Source organism: Marmota marmota, unplaced genomic scaffold (genome assembly GCF_001458135.2).
Source record: "Marmota marmota marmota unplaced genomic scaffold, marMar, whole genome shotgun sequence".
NCBI lineage: Eukaryota > Metazoa > Chordata > Mammalia > Rodentia > Sciuridae > Marmota > Marmota marmota.
Genome location: NW_025999932.1, coordinates 23,749,380 through 23,762,953, shown reverse-complemented (window position 1 = coordinate 23,762,953; position 13,574 = coordinate 23,749,380). Strand labels below are relative to the sequence as shown.

The following is a 13,574-nucleotide window of genomic DNA, read 5'->3' as shown; positions in this document are numbered from 1 at the left end:
AGTTGGGCTGCTTGAATAGTACATAATAGAGGGGATAACAGCTTGGTCTAGGATGAGGGACTGAAAATGGAGAGAAGTAATCAGTTTAGCAATATTATAGAAAGCCAAATGACAGGATCTTATAAGCTAGTGAAGGAAAAGGAAGCAAAAAAATTTTAAGCTTCTTATTCAAGCATTTTTCAGAGAGTTGTCATCAACTCATAAAAGCTCAGACAAGAAAAAAACCTTAATTCAGCAAATCAAATATAAAGATTAATGAATTTAAAGATGGACAGAGGTAACAAAACAATATATCTTAATTACTGTAGGATGGATTCCTTGGTAATTAGGAAACTTTTATTATCATTTAGCTGGTTAAAGAGAGAACTGAAGTTAGATTCTAGTTTAGGATTCTTGCTACCTACAACTTTTTATATAGAAATTATGCATTCACGCGCACGTGGAAAATAGCTACATAATAATCATACCAAAACACCCCAAACATGAACAATTTTAAGACAATATGTTGACAATTTTCTTTTGATTATAAACATATGGAAAAGAAAGTAAGGTGGGAGCTGTTCCCCCTCCTTGTACCAAGACTAGTGGATTCTCCACTGCCCCAACCTTCCTAAGGCACCAGTTCTTAGCAAGTATTGGGCATTAGAATTACCTAAAAGACTTCATAAAACAGACATGTGCAGAAATGGAGAGAAAGAACAAGAAGGATCTGTGTGAGAAATAAAATTGGTAAATTTAAGTGGGAAACAAGGTAAAAATGTACTTTCTTCTGGGGATGAAGCAGTAGTAGGAATTGAACCCAAGGCCTGGTGCACGCTAGGTAAGATACTCTATCACTGAGTTATATCCCCAGTCCCTTTTATTTTGAGACGCAGTCTCAACCAAAATCGACTCAAACTTTTGATCCTCTTGCCTCAGCCTCCCAAATAGTTGGAATAACCACCATACCAGGGGAAGAATGTACATTTTAAAAGCATCTTAGGAAATGGTGCTATGCATCCTTGGTAAATTATTAAAAGATTAACAGTGAGCCAAGTTAATTTTTTTTAAATTTAATTCACCATTTCTAGTATTAATGGTTCAAGCCATGAGAAAAATCCATTGAAGTCTGAAATACTTCATGAACATAACTAAACTCTGCAAGAACTTTGTCTTATTGTACACTAGTATTGAAAGCTTAAATCATTATTATTATTTATTATTATTATTTTAAATATTTATTTTTTTGTTTTAGGTGGACACGATATCTTTATTTATTTATTTTTTTTATGTGGTGCTGAGGATGGAACCCAGTGCCTCACGCATGCCAGGGCAGTGTGCTACCACTTGAGCCACATCCCCAGCCCGGAAAGCTTAAATTATTAAAATGGCAAAAGAGAAAGAGAAAATTACTTTTCCAAATTATGTTTCAAACAGATCATTTTTTTTTTGAGGGTGGGATCATATTCCCCACTGATTTTGGTTTAAACAGTGTCAATTTATGATGAAACCCAATCTACAAATATGCTTAAAAGTTTCTCCAAGCCAGTTCTCCATGGAGTAATAATCTTCTTTCCTGTGAACATAGATGCATACAAAATTATCTTCAGTAGTTGAGAAGTAAAAAACCCTCAACAAAACTTTAAATTTCTCAAAATTTTTTAACATTTAAGAAGTTGAGGACATTTTACTTATTTTACTAAGTCATTTTATTTAATCCAAAACTACATATTTCTATTAAAATAAATTACTTTTCACGAGCCAAAGTTTTCATATAACAACTATATTCTTTTTATACAAATAAAGATGGAAAATTCAGAGCTCTCACATTAGGGAAATAAGGTAGATTTCAGAAAGACTATCAACCTGATGTTTGCCTATTTCAACTCTATTCTGATTTTATGACATCCTGAGGTAGCTCTAAATCTTCCTCAAGGAATACATATAATATTCAAAACACAAAATTAATCTGCAACGTAAAAAAATGAACACAAACCACATAATGTATTTTTCCTCAAAAGGAAAGAAGTCACAATTCCAATGACTGCTTCTTCCTAAAGCATTAAGAAACAATGCACTTGAGCAAATTTAAAAACAAACAAACAAAAAAAAAAAAAACTCCTCTACAGAAGAGATCAAACTGCATATGGAATATAAGCACATAAGAAATACATCCTTCAAAACTTCAATTATCTATTATGTAGTTTTTAATTTAAATTGAGATTTATTTTTATTATTAATAAATTTAGGAAAGGGCATGTGAAATTATTTAGTACAACTTTTACTCTATTTTTACTTAAGAATTAACAAAAACAACCATACAAAGCTACAAGCTATGAATTTTTCCAATTACACCAGTACATTTGCCTTTGAGAATTTTTAAAAATTTTAATATTCCAGCTTAACTACATGCATGTGGACAACCATTTAAAAAAAAAAAAAAAGAATAAGAAAACAGAATTCTAATCTGTAAATTCAGTAAGTTTTAGAATGGGCCAAATCTAAAAAAAACCTCATTCTGTAAAAATGACAGGGAAGATGATATATGCTCACTCACAGATTATTATTTCATAGAGGCATGATTTCCTCATAGATCTTACTTATAAATGTCATTTTCTTGTTAATGTATTACAGCTTAAACCCAATATAAAGAAGTATTTAAAAAAAATTTTTTTTGGATAAAGGTTATTCCCAGAATTCAAATTAAAAGGTCCCTTATCCAAGTACTTGCTCTGATTCTTCCTATATGTATGCCTAATTTTGTGGATATTATTTGTTTTTACATGTAAGAAAATTAGATTCTGAAGGAAGTATGCATTTTACACATTTTTCTTTTTAAAGTTGAAGCTACTAGAACTTCATCTTCTATATACAAATATATGTAACAAGTTAACTAAAGTTAAAAAAGAACTCAGGTCCTTTTCATCTGTAGGCAAATATACAGGAAAAGTTTAAAATACTTATCTAATTATTGCATACCAGTAACATCCAATTATAACACCATGAATTATTTTAAAAATTATGAAAATATTATATATATATATATATATAAATACATATATATATATATATATATACATACATATTTTTTAAAGTGGTAGTTGGATACAATACCTTTATTTTTAAAATTTATTTTTATGTGGTTCTGAGGATCGGAACCCAGCACCTCACACACACAAGGCGATTGCTCTACTACTGAGCCCCAGACCCATATGAATATTTTATTATGCAAAAAAAATGGACAAATTTCAACACATTCCCATAAAATATTATTTACTTTTCTTAAAAAGTAAAATGCTAATAGAAGGCACAGGGATCTGGTCAAAAAAGTGCAACTTGGTTTCCTTCTCTGGTTTCTCACTAAAAAAATATCAGCAACTGATTTATATAACATGGCTGAATATCTATTTATGATAGATGATTATGTGGACTACAGAGGAAACACTGTGAACATTAATAAAATGAAAAGGCTTTCTCACAAAATATATTTAATCACATTGGTCAAAAGCAAATACTTTCAGTTCTTTGCACAAATTTACTTAAATTTTATCAACCACACACTCCTCAACAATATTTGATGGAGATCAAATCTGTACTCTCACTTTCTTTTCCACAGCTCCACACAGTGATCATCCCTGAACTTCAGCCTTGCCTCTGTCAATAGCATCATTTTCAGATGAAAATGTTACTAACTCAACAAATATTAAAATATTGAATACATGTAAAATGCAGACCCTAAATCCCTAAATATCTGATTAACTTGTCCACTTTTCCCACTTTTTAAAAAACTACTGTTAGAGTTTTAATTAAATTAAACTTAATTTTAGGAACTTTACTCCCCTAGGCTGTGTGGTAGTTAACTTACTTTGGTCAGTATAATATTTGGACAAACAGAATGGTGGCCTCCCTGTCTATCCCCAAACTCAACCAAATAACCTCAAATGATAGAATCTTTCCTAGCCTTTTCAATGGTGACACTCTTTTCATTCATAACTTAGATTATTTAAACAAAAGATCAAAATAAAACAGGGAAAGGAGAGTTTTTAGGCAGAAAATTCATTTTTTGTATTAAAAGAACTGTGTTTTTTTTCTTCTTCAGCAATATAGAAAATATCTATGAGTACACAGTATCCTTCATTCATAGTAATAAATTACACTGCTTTGTTTATAAACAAAAAGCTTGCTCCAAATTTGCTCCAAAGGGCTGGGATTGTGGGTTAGTGGTAGAATGCTTGCCTTGCATGTGAGAGGCACTGGGTTCAATCCTCAGTACCTCATAAAATGAATAAATAAAATAAAGGTATTGTGTCCATCTATAACTAAAAAAAAAAAAAAAGAGAGAAAAATCTTGCTCCAAGTGTCTGACTATGAAGATTAATTATAAATATTCATAAAAAGTAATGTGAAAAAGTCGGATATGGTGGCACATGCCTGAAATCCCAGTGACTTGGGAAGCTAAGGCAAGAGGAGGATTGAAAATTCAAAGCCAGCCTCAGAAACATAGCAATTTAGCGAAACCCTGTCTTAAAATAAAAAATAAAAAGGCTGGGATATAGTTCAGTGATTAAGCACCCCTGGATTACTCACCGGTATTAAAAAAAAAAAAAAAAGCCATTTTAATTTTGGATTCTTGTCATATGAATACAAGCTTTTAATTAATTAAAAAAAAAATTACAGTCTGACTTCAAGAAAATGTTGTGAGGGCTGGGAATGTACATAGTAGTAAAGCACCTGCCTAGCATACACATGGCCCTGGGTTTAATCCCCAGCATCAGGAAAAAATGAAAAAAAAGCATTATGATTGAATTAATGAACACTCTCATTTCTTTAAGTACAATTTAGTCAATATTTTCTTTTCTGTAATAGGTGTAAAGCATACACATTAAAATGCCACATGTAAATAATAGATATTTGACTATTAGCTCCAGACCCATAGGGTTTAAAATTTTAACTAGCCACAGTACTTAAGCTACTCAATTTCCAGGTACTCTAAAAAATTTATTAGAAAACATAATATAATAATTAATTTACATTATTTTTGCCCACTGATATCACCAAAGCAGAAGAAATTCCAATGGCCCAATTTTATTCAATTTATATTTATGATCCTGATTGTGCTTCAGTGGTTACCACAACAATAAATTCAACAAGAATCTCAGTGTAGAACACAGACATGAACCAGAAATGAAGCAAAACAAGCCTCAGCCAAAGGATAATTGAAAGGTCTTGTTACCTTACTCACAGTCAACAATTCAAACCCTTTTTCTTATTTGCCCTATTTTTTATTGGTTAATTATAATTGTACAAAATGGCAGAATTTGCTGTTATATATTTGTATATGCACATGCTGCAATGATATAATTAGGCCAATATCATTCCCCAGTATTCTCCCTTTCCCTTCAATCTTCCCTATCCCACCTTTCTCTTATTTTAAAAGAAAAAAAATAAAAGTATTAAAAGATGTGTTTGTGCTCTTAGCCCTCAACAGACTAAGAGAAGAAGGGTTTTTAGGAAGGAGTGGAGGACTGGAGAACTGGATAAAGCCTTAAACAGAGCAATTGTTCTTAAAATGAAGTCCCAGGACAAGAAACAGCATCAGCTAAAAACACATTAAAGGAATTCACCCAGGCCTTCTAAGTCAGAAACTGGGAATGGGACTCAGCAAGCACTGGGTTTTAACAAGCCTCCAGTTAATTATGATGAACTCTCAAATTTGAGCATCTTATCTTTGAGGAATGAATACTAAGAGTACAACAGAGTCATCAATAAAAAGCCATAAAGAACTCAAAAGTAGCTCTAATGAACTTTCCTGAGTATGGTGATTCACACAATACACAATGCTTTCAGGTACTATAAGATTCAGGGGCAAGAGGAATTATAATCTAATGCCTTGGGGAAGAAGGCCTATGAAAAGGATAAAGATCTTAAATAAGTAATGTTAAAACAAACTGCTCTATAAATCTGGATCCCTAAAAAAATATCAATTGTATTTTGGTTCAGTACAATTACGAAGGCACATATTGTTGAGCATGTGTCATCAAAAAAGATTATTTTTTTTGGGAAGCAAGAGAATACTATAAATTTTGGCAACCTTTCTAGTAGAAAATTGGTAAAAATACAGTCCTAAAAACTAAAACCCAAAGCTTCTGATATTAAAAAAAAAAATCAAATATCTTGAAAAGATTCATGTTCCTTGATGCTAGATAAACTGGTTACTGTAGCTGCTCTGTTGATGTTCTTAAAGTAGGTACAGGATAAGTTGGATGTGGGGCACACATATATAATCCCAGCCACTTGGAAGGCTAAGGTAGGAGGACCACAAAGTTTGAGGCCAGTATCAGCAATTTAGTGGCACAGGAGGTGATGATGAGCTTTAAAAACAAAAAAAATAGATTCAAAAGATGTAAATGAGGGCCAGGGAGATAGCTTGGTGGTACAGCACTTGTCCTAGTATGTATGAGGCCCTGGGTTTATCCCCATCACCACATAAAAAATAAATAAACAACAACAACAAAAAGATTAAATACATATATATTTTTAGAAGATATAAGTGAGATAATAACTCAAAATGCATATTCATGAAATAACCAGGATCAACTGAAAAACGAAGTCTAGTTATTTAAAATAACAAAAGTCCATTCACATTCCTCATTGCTTTCTCCCTTCTGACTGGAAAGATGCTAAGCCACTTGACCTGGGTCCCTAATAAGCTATGTAAAGGACATCCTAGCTGATCTGTATATCTGTCCTGAACTGTTATTAAAACAAAAAATTAATTTTGACATGTTTACCCTCTACATTTAGGATCTATTTGCTGTGGCTGTTTAATCTAACAATACTTCACAGTGGGCAATAAGATTATGGCCCAGTTAACTATGGCTTAGAGAGCAACTGGTGACTAAAAGTATATCAATATCCTTTTGATCTATACAGTTTTTTTTCCAAAGGTATATCACCCATTACCCTATCCTTCAAGTGACTATTTACTGCAAATTACTTTTTATAGAAACACCATTCTAAAATATGCATAATAACATCTAATTAAGAGAAAACACTTAGGAAATCATAAGAAAACATTTTATTTCAAACATATCAACACGTTAACAGATTCATGACTGAAAAATCCAGAACTAAACATATCACCATAAAAACTGTCACATCTGGGATTTTGCTAGCACTCATGGTTACTTATGATTTACATGCCCACGTACATTGGAGGCTTTAAAAATAACTCTCCTTTTACTAATTCCCTTCTCACATTCCCTATTCTAGGAAAACTACACATCTCAAAGACACAGTAAATTGAGCTAAGAATAATTCAAGGAATAATTCAAGTAGTAGAGGCAGCTATATATTCTAACAGAATTAGAGGGCCACTCCTAATTATACATGTAAAACACAGCATAGAGCATTTATTCACCAACACTATCTGTCCACTGGGTACCTAAAATGCCATAGGTATTGTTGAGCCAAAAGTTAGAGAAGAAATAATCCCTGCAGCTATCTGATTGAAGTAGAGGTCGGGGGAGACTGTGGAGGTGAGAAGAGCCGACTTTTAATTCTCCACATTCAGCTAAGAATCACAAACATTCTTGGGCATTTACATGTTCTTTCTGTTCATTCAGAACCACTACAACAAACTGATTCACTCCAGGCTCTAATTTTATATTGCTAAAACATAATTCCCTTATACATCTCCACCTATGAAATACAAGTAGACGTCACAGGACTTTCTATTTACAAGGAAATCTATCTGCCATTTAAAATTCCTTTTAAGTCTAATACAAACTCACACTCTCTTTTTTTTTTTCTATTTCTCATCACCATCTTCATAGCTGTTTACTGATCCATGTGTCACTAAACAATAGAATTTTAGATTTGAAAGACTTTTAAAAAATCATTTAATAATATCTTCTTAGAGAAGAAATAAAGACTCTAAAACAAAAACACCACGTGGTATATGGAAACCACAGCCACTTTAGCTGAAGAACTGGTACCACGTTTTTTCTAAAGGCCATCCAGTCACAATCCAATGAAAGCAGTCCCAGAGCCGCAGGAAGACTTTGCTGCAGTTGTAGATCACTGAATCTGTAACCTATGGTTAAAGGGAACACCTACCCACTTCCCATCCAGCCCCTACCCACTAATTATGGAACAAGACAGCCACAACAATGTGATTTAAACAGGAAGAACTCTGAAACCTAATAGGACAATTTAACCAAGGATTCCCCAACCAGCAGAATCTTATCTACCGGTAACTGTTTAAGCCTTACCTGACAGGTCTCCAAGCCAGCTGCCAGCAGCCATATCCCCCTCTGCGTCATAAACGTCTTGCCTCAGTTTCCTGAAATTCCCAACTGGGATGGGAATATAGACAGCTGGCATTCCCAACCTTGTTACACTCCTACAATTCTACTATTAACAACCTTCCCTGGGACATTACAGTCTGTATCCATACACATGCATAAACAGAGCAACCCCTAAGGGATGAGCTCAACATTATAGTGCAATGAAAAGCTCATCAAAAAACAAAAACAAAAACATTGGGGACTCCTAATCTTAATGATAAAATAATTAATTTTTCAAACTTATATTTTAAGGTATAAAAGAATTCTCAAGCTAGAGAACTTTGAAAGGTTTGAGTGAGTCTGCTGAATATACCTGAAAAACAAAGTAGTTATAAAAAAATGGAAACATGCAATTTTAAAATAATAATTAAAATTACTTTTAAAATGATTAGCAGTTTTTAGAAGTTTTTCAAAGAGGTTTACTCAGTCATTAAAATTCCCTGTACTTAAGAAATATGCATCAATTAAAAAAATTATTTCCCAAGACAAAAATAAACTTTTACTAAGTGAGTGAGCATTTATTAAGCACCATTCACACCTAAATTTGTTCCAAATGAGAAATGCCATGGTCCTTTCTTCTTAAGGAATTTGTAATATGCCTTGAAATCTAGATTAATATACAAAACCATTTCAAGCATATTTTAATGCTAAACTACTTCTATTAAAATTACAAAAACAATTCAGAGAAATCAGTTCAGACTGAATTATCAAAATAAATTTACAGCAGAATTACTTAATTACCCCACAGAATCAATTTAATGGTGGGCTCTCAAAACCTAATCACAAGAAAATCTGTTAATAGTTATTCCATATTCAACATGGTGATGTTTAATAACTATATATTTCTATAATTTTTATTTTCAAAAATAATATCAATTAATAAACACAAAATAATCAAGAGTGATAGCTTATGGTGTTTTTGAATGCCTTAATGTACAGCCTTAGATATACAATGAAATTTTAAATATTAGCTTAGATATACTGCAAAAACCATAGATACACCCTATTGGAAATTTTCTACTTTCCCAATGGTATATTCATTAACTGGATCTCAAAAATCACTAATACAGTTTAGTAGACATATCTGTAGATTTGATTTTACTCACACTAGTGTTCAAGTCCTTATCATCTGCCCAGTTCACAATGTTTTACCTATGTGACTTATTAGTTTAAGTAATATTTTCCTCAGGTTTGCCATATTCTCTTTCAGTCTTAGATCAGTTTTATGAACAAACACATATGCAGAACTAGTCTAAAGAAGAAAATAACTTACAATCGTAGGAAGTTCCATTCAACAACAAAAAAAGGAAGAACAAGTAGTAGTGAATGGAAGACAGACAGAATTTAGCTCAGCATAATACAAAACTGTTTTAATCCAACTGGAGAACCCCTGGAGCTAATGAATTCTTTATTACTATAAGTTACTAATCACAAAATAGATGATAATTTGTCAGGAATGCCACCTTAAACTGCCACTACTAAACCTCAAAGTTTCCACCTAGGTTAATGACCAATAGCAGATTACTGCCTAAGCCAACTACTATGCAATTTTGATGAACTTAACCTCATTTCCTCGTCTTATAACATGAAATGCCACAGAGTTAATAAATCACAAAATTTTATCATTTATTTAGTATAGAACTTTAAAAACTAAAGACATCTTCTTACCAAAACCTTCAACATCATACGAAGACTATTTTTAACATTTCCATTTATAAAATATTTTAGTATTTCTGAGTAAGAATGAGTAAATATTCATTTCCCCTTTTCCTCTTTTCTTCCCCTTTTTTCTCCCACACCTTTCCCAAGATTAAAATAAAAATAACAATATTAGCAATTTTTGCCCATCAATTTGACACCAACACTGTCAAAACTACATACTAAATGATTGTTTAATACTTCAAAAAAATTGGATTAAGAACATAAAATTTTCCTTGAGTTTTTTTTTTTTCCCCCTCAAAGAAACAGGGTTGGGGATGTAGCTTTGTGGTAGAACACTTGCCTAGCATGTATGTGGCCCTGGGTTTGATTCCTAGAATGGCAAAAACAAGGAGGAGGAAAACAAAACCTACAATGAAACTGACAATAAATGAAAACAAATAATGATGATGCTAAGTTTAATAGCATAATTATTATTCTCCCCAAATCAATCACATGAAATTTATTTATATAACGAATGGTCCAAAAATCTGCACTGTCCTTATCTTGAAGGAATGAATATTTGAAAATGCTAAAGTCAGTACGGCTCTTTTATAAAATTTATACATTAAAGGTAACATTTTCAAATTTAAGGACTCATCTCTGCCCCTCCTAAATGCCCATAATCAAACAGAATAAAAATGTTCAATTCCTGTGTCACGACTGTTAATGAAAGCAGATGATGGATCAAGCACACTATCCAGAAATTTATGCTGATGGTGTTGCTTGCCTCTCTTACTTTTAATCATACTGTGGTACTATCAATTTAATACTGCTATAATTAGAAGTATACTAAGTCATGGCTTACCAAGTCTATTAACAAATTAAAGTACTCTTAGGAAAATGTTTGATGAAAAAAGAATAGCAAGCATTTATAGTGCAATGAAAAGCTCCTCATCAAAAAACAAAAACAAAAACATTGGGGACTCCATTTGCATGTTTGGAAACATTGCATGTTTCCATTTTTTTATAACTACTTTGTTTTTCATAGCAAGCATAGTTTTCATATTAAATTGTTTTTGTGGCAGAGAAGATTAAAGCATAAACTATTATTTCATATATTTATCATAGCATAATTTTATTTCTAATGATCTATTAAAAATGCTCTGCTATGCAAGAGGTATTAGTATAATTTATCTTTAGACTGTGTGTTACTTAAAGTATTTTTATTAAAAACGCAGCCAGGATATTAATCTTGCTATGTGTGCTAAACCTGTTGTTCCTAACTCTTAGAAGACTATGAACCTCTGAAAGATAGTAGATGCCATGACCAGGGAAAAATGCACATTTACAAATAAAAGAATATACATATAACTGTACAGACTCTCAAAGACAATAAAGGTCAAGGTAAATAACATGCCTTAAATGTTTTTAAAAAATCACCTAGGATACTTATAAATGTAGTTAGTATTCATAGGTTAAATGTACATGAAACAACTAGGTCCACAGATCTTAATTTCTTAAATAAAATACCTGTATAAGATTCAAAAGAAACTTGACATATCACATATCTTTAGCACTTACTTTTAAATCTAATTAGCTATGAATAGATTCAAATAACTTCCATATTAAGCTTTATTTTTTGCATTGAAATATTTTTATTTAAAAAAAAAACTTTGCATGTTTTAAGTGATCCAAACAAATTTTAAACAAGAAATTTTATTTACTCAGGGCCTACACTACATAAGACATGCTTTTGTTCCTTATAATTTTCAGAAATGAAAAATCTTAGCGACTAATTCAACTTTGCTCAAATATTTTTATACCTTTGGTCAAAAAACATTTAGATACATATTTTTCTTTATATAAGAAAAATTATATTGCTCTAATTCACATAATTGCCGAAATATTTAATGTTTCATACTTTTTATGAAAAACAATAATTTGACATACTTTTAAAGGCAACAGTTTGGGGGATAATTAAAAACAAAAGAAAAAATTATAACAAAATTATCAATGTAGTGTTACTACTATAGCAGACCAAAAATATTAAAGACAAATTATAACATCTCTAAGGAATGTAAACTTATAGCCTTAAATGGAAATGTCAAGAAACTTTCGTGCCCTTGAAAAAATATATTTGCAGGTAACAAGTTATGGAAGACATTGAAAATGTAAAATGATTTTCTGGCTGGATGGCACACTTAAGTTTTTTCTTTGATTATCTCCAACGAGTGTTAAACGAAAGAAAAAAATATGAAGAAATAACAAATGCAAAACCATTCACCATTTGGAAAATATTTTAACTTAGCTGATTGTCATGTGAATAAACACTTTTGAAATAATAGAAGAATTCAAGAGTGTGTTTAGTATGATATATTGACCCATTTCCAATGGTTCCAGAGAGTGATTACTTTTGCTACCAAATAGATGATTATGTTAGAGACATACAGAAGAGTAAATAGTTTCTCGGCTAATTTAGTTTTAAAATTTATTAATTTGACCCTACATTTCAATTGTGATGCCCAATGGGCACTGAAACACCTACCCATGAACAAGTTAATATTACTGAAAAGCTTAAACAAATACATGTATTAACGGATTTTTAAAACTATTTTCAAAATCTAAAATTCCCTTTAATATTTCCAACTCCTCATTATTTAAAAACTTTTTAGGAGGGCTGAGCATGTAGTTCAGTGATAAGAGTATGTATCCACATGCATGAGGCTCTGATTTGATTCCCCAACACTTGGGGGCGGGGATGGGGGGGGAAGCAAATGAAAACAGGCTTTTAAAATTTAATGGCAAGCCTGAAACAGTCTGATCAAATGTATTTACTTCTGACAACAAAACATATTATTAAGAAAGCCACATTTTTCATTGGCATATATATCCCATTATTGTACATTAAAAACACACACACACACACACACACACACACACATATATATATATAAATGGTAAATTTTAACACTATTCAATTTTAACAGTATTCAAAAGTCTGGATAGCTGACATGTAGATTATGTTCTTTAATGTGAACACAGCTCAATGGGAGCAACATCATAGAAGTGCATTACTTACAAGTAAAACTTTTAGGCTACCAGGGATATTCAATTCTGACACTGCTCTCTAGGTAAGAAGGGAAAGTTTATAAATTTATCTGAAATCTGAAAAACACCATGGTAGAAGAAATGATGAAGGAACAAGGGAGAAGAGAGTGGGCACTAGTGGGGACAGCAAGAGAGAAAATGAGGGGAAAAGGAAGCACTAGTTAATCCCTCACAATATAAGGTAGTTATTTACCCTGGGTAACACAAGCTCTAAGTTACTTTATATGCTAAAACAGTTGCTCTGTTCCCTAGAGTTGATTTAATCTTCTCTTATTCTTCCTCTTGAATTAGATATCACTATCAAAACCAAGATTTATGTATCTTGGACTAAGCCCTGAAGGCAGTACTAGTTCCAGCAAAGATTTAAATATATCTTTTGGGTTTTTTTAGTGTGTCTATTTCATTTTGTTTGTTTTATAAAACATCTAAGATCAAGTGACGATTTTCCAAAACAGGTTCTAGAAATACAATTTGTGTGTGCAGCTCAAACATTTTACA

The 13,574-nt window shown here is 31.8% G+C and overlaps 1 protein-coding gene across 13 annotated transcripts in view; it reads right to left on the bottom strand.

Annotated features, from left to right (window-relative positions):
* Positions 1-13,574, bottom strand: part of Pan3 (poly(A) specific ribonuclease subunit PAN3) — a 139,061-nt gene that overhangs the window by 54,809 nt on the left and 70,678 nt on the right. The window lies entirely within an intron of this gene.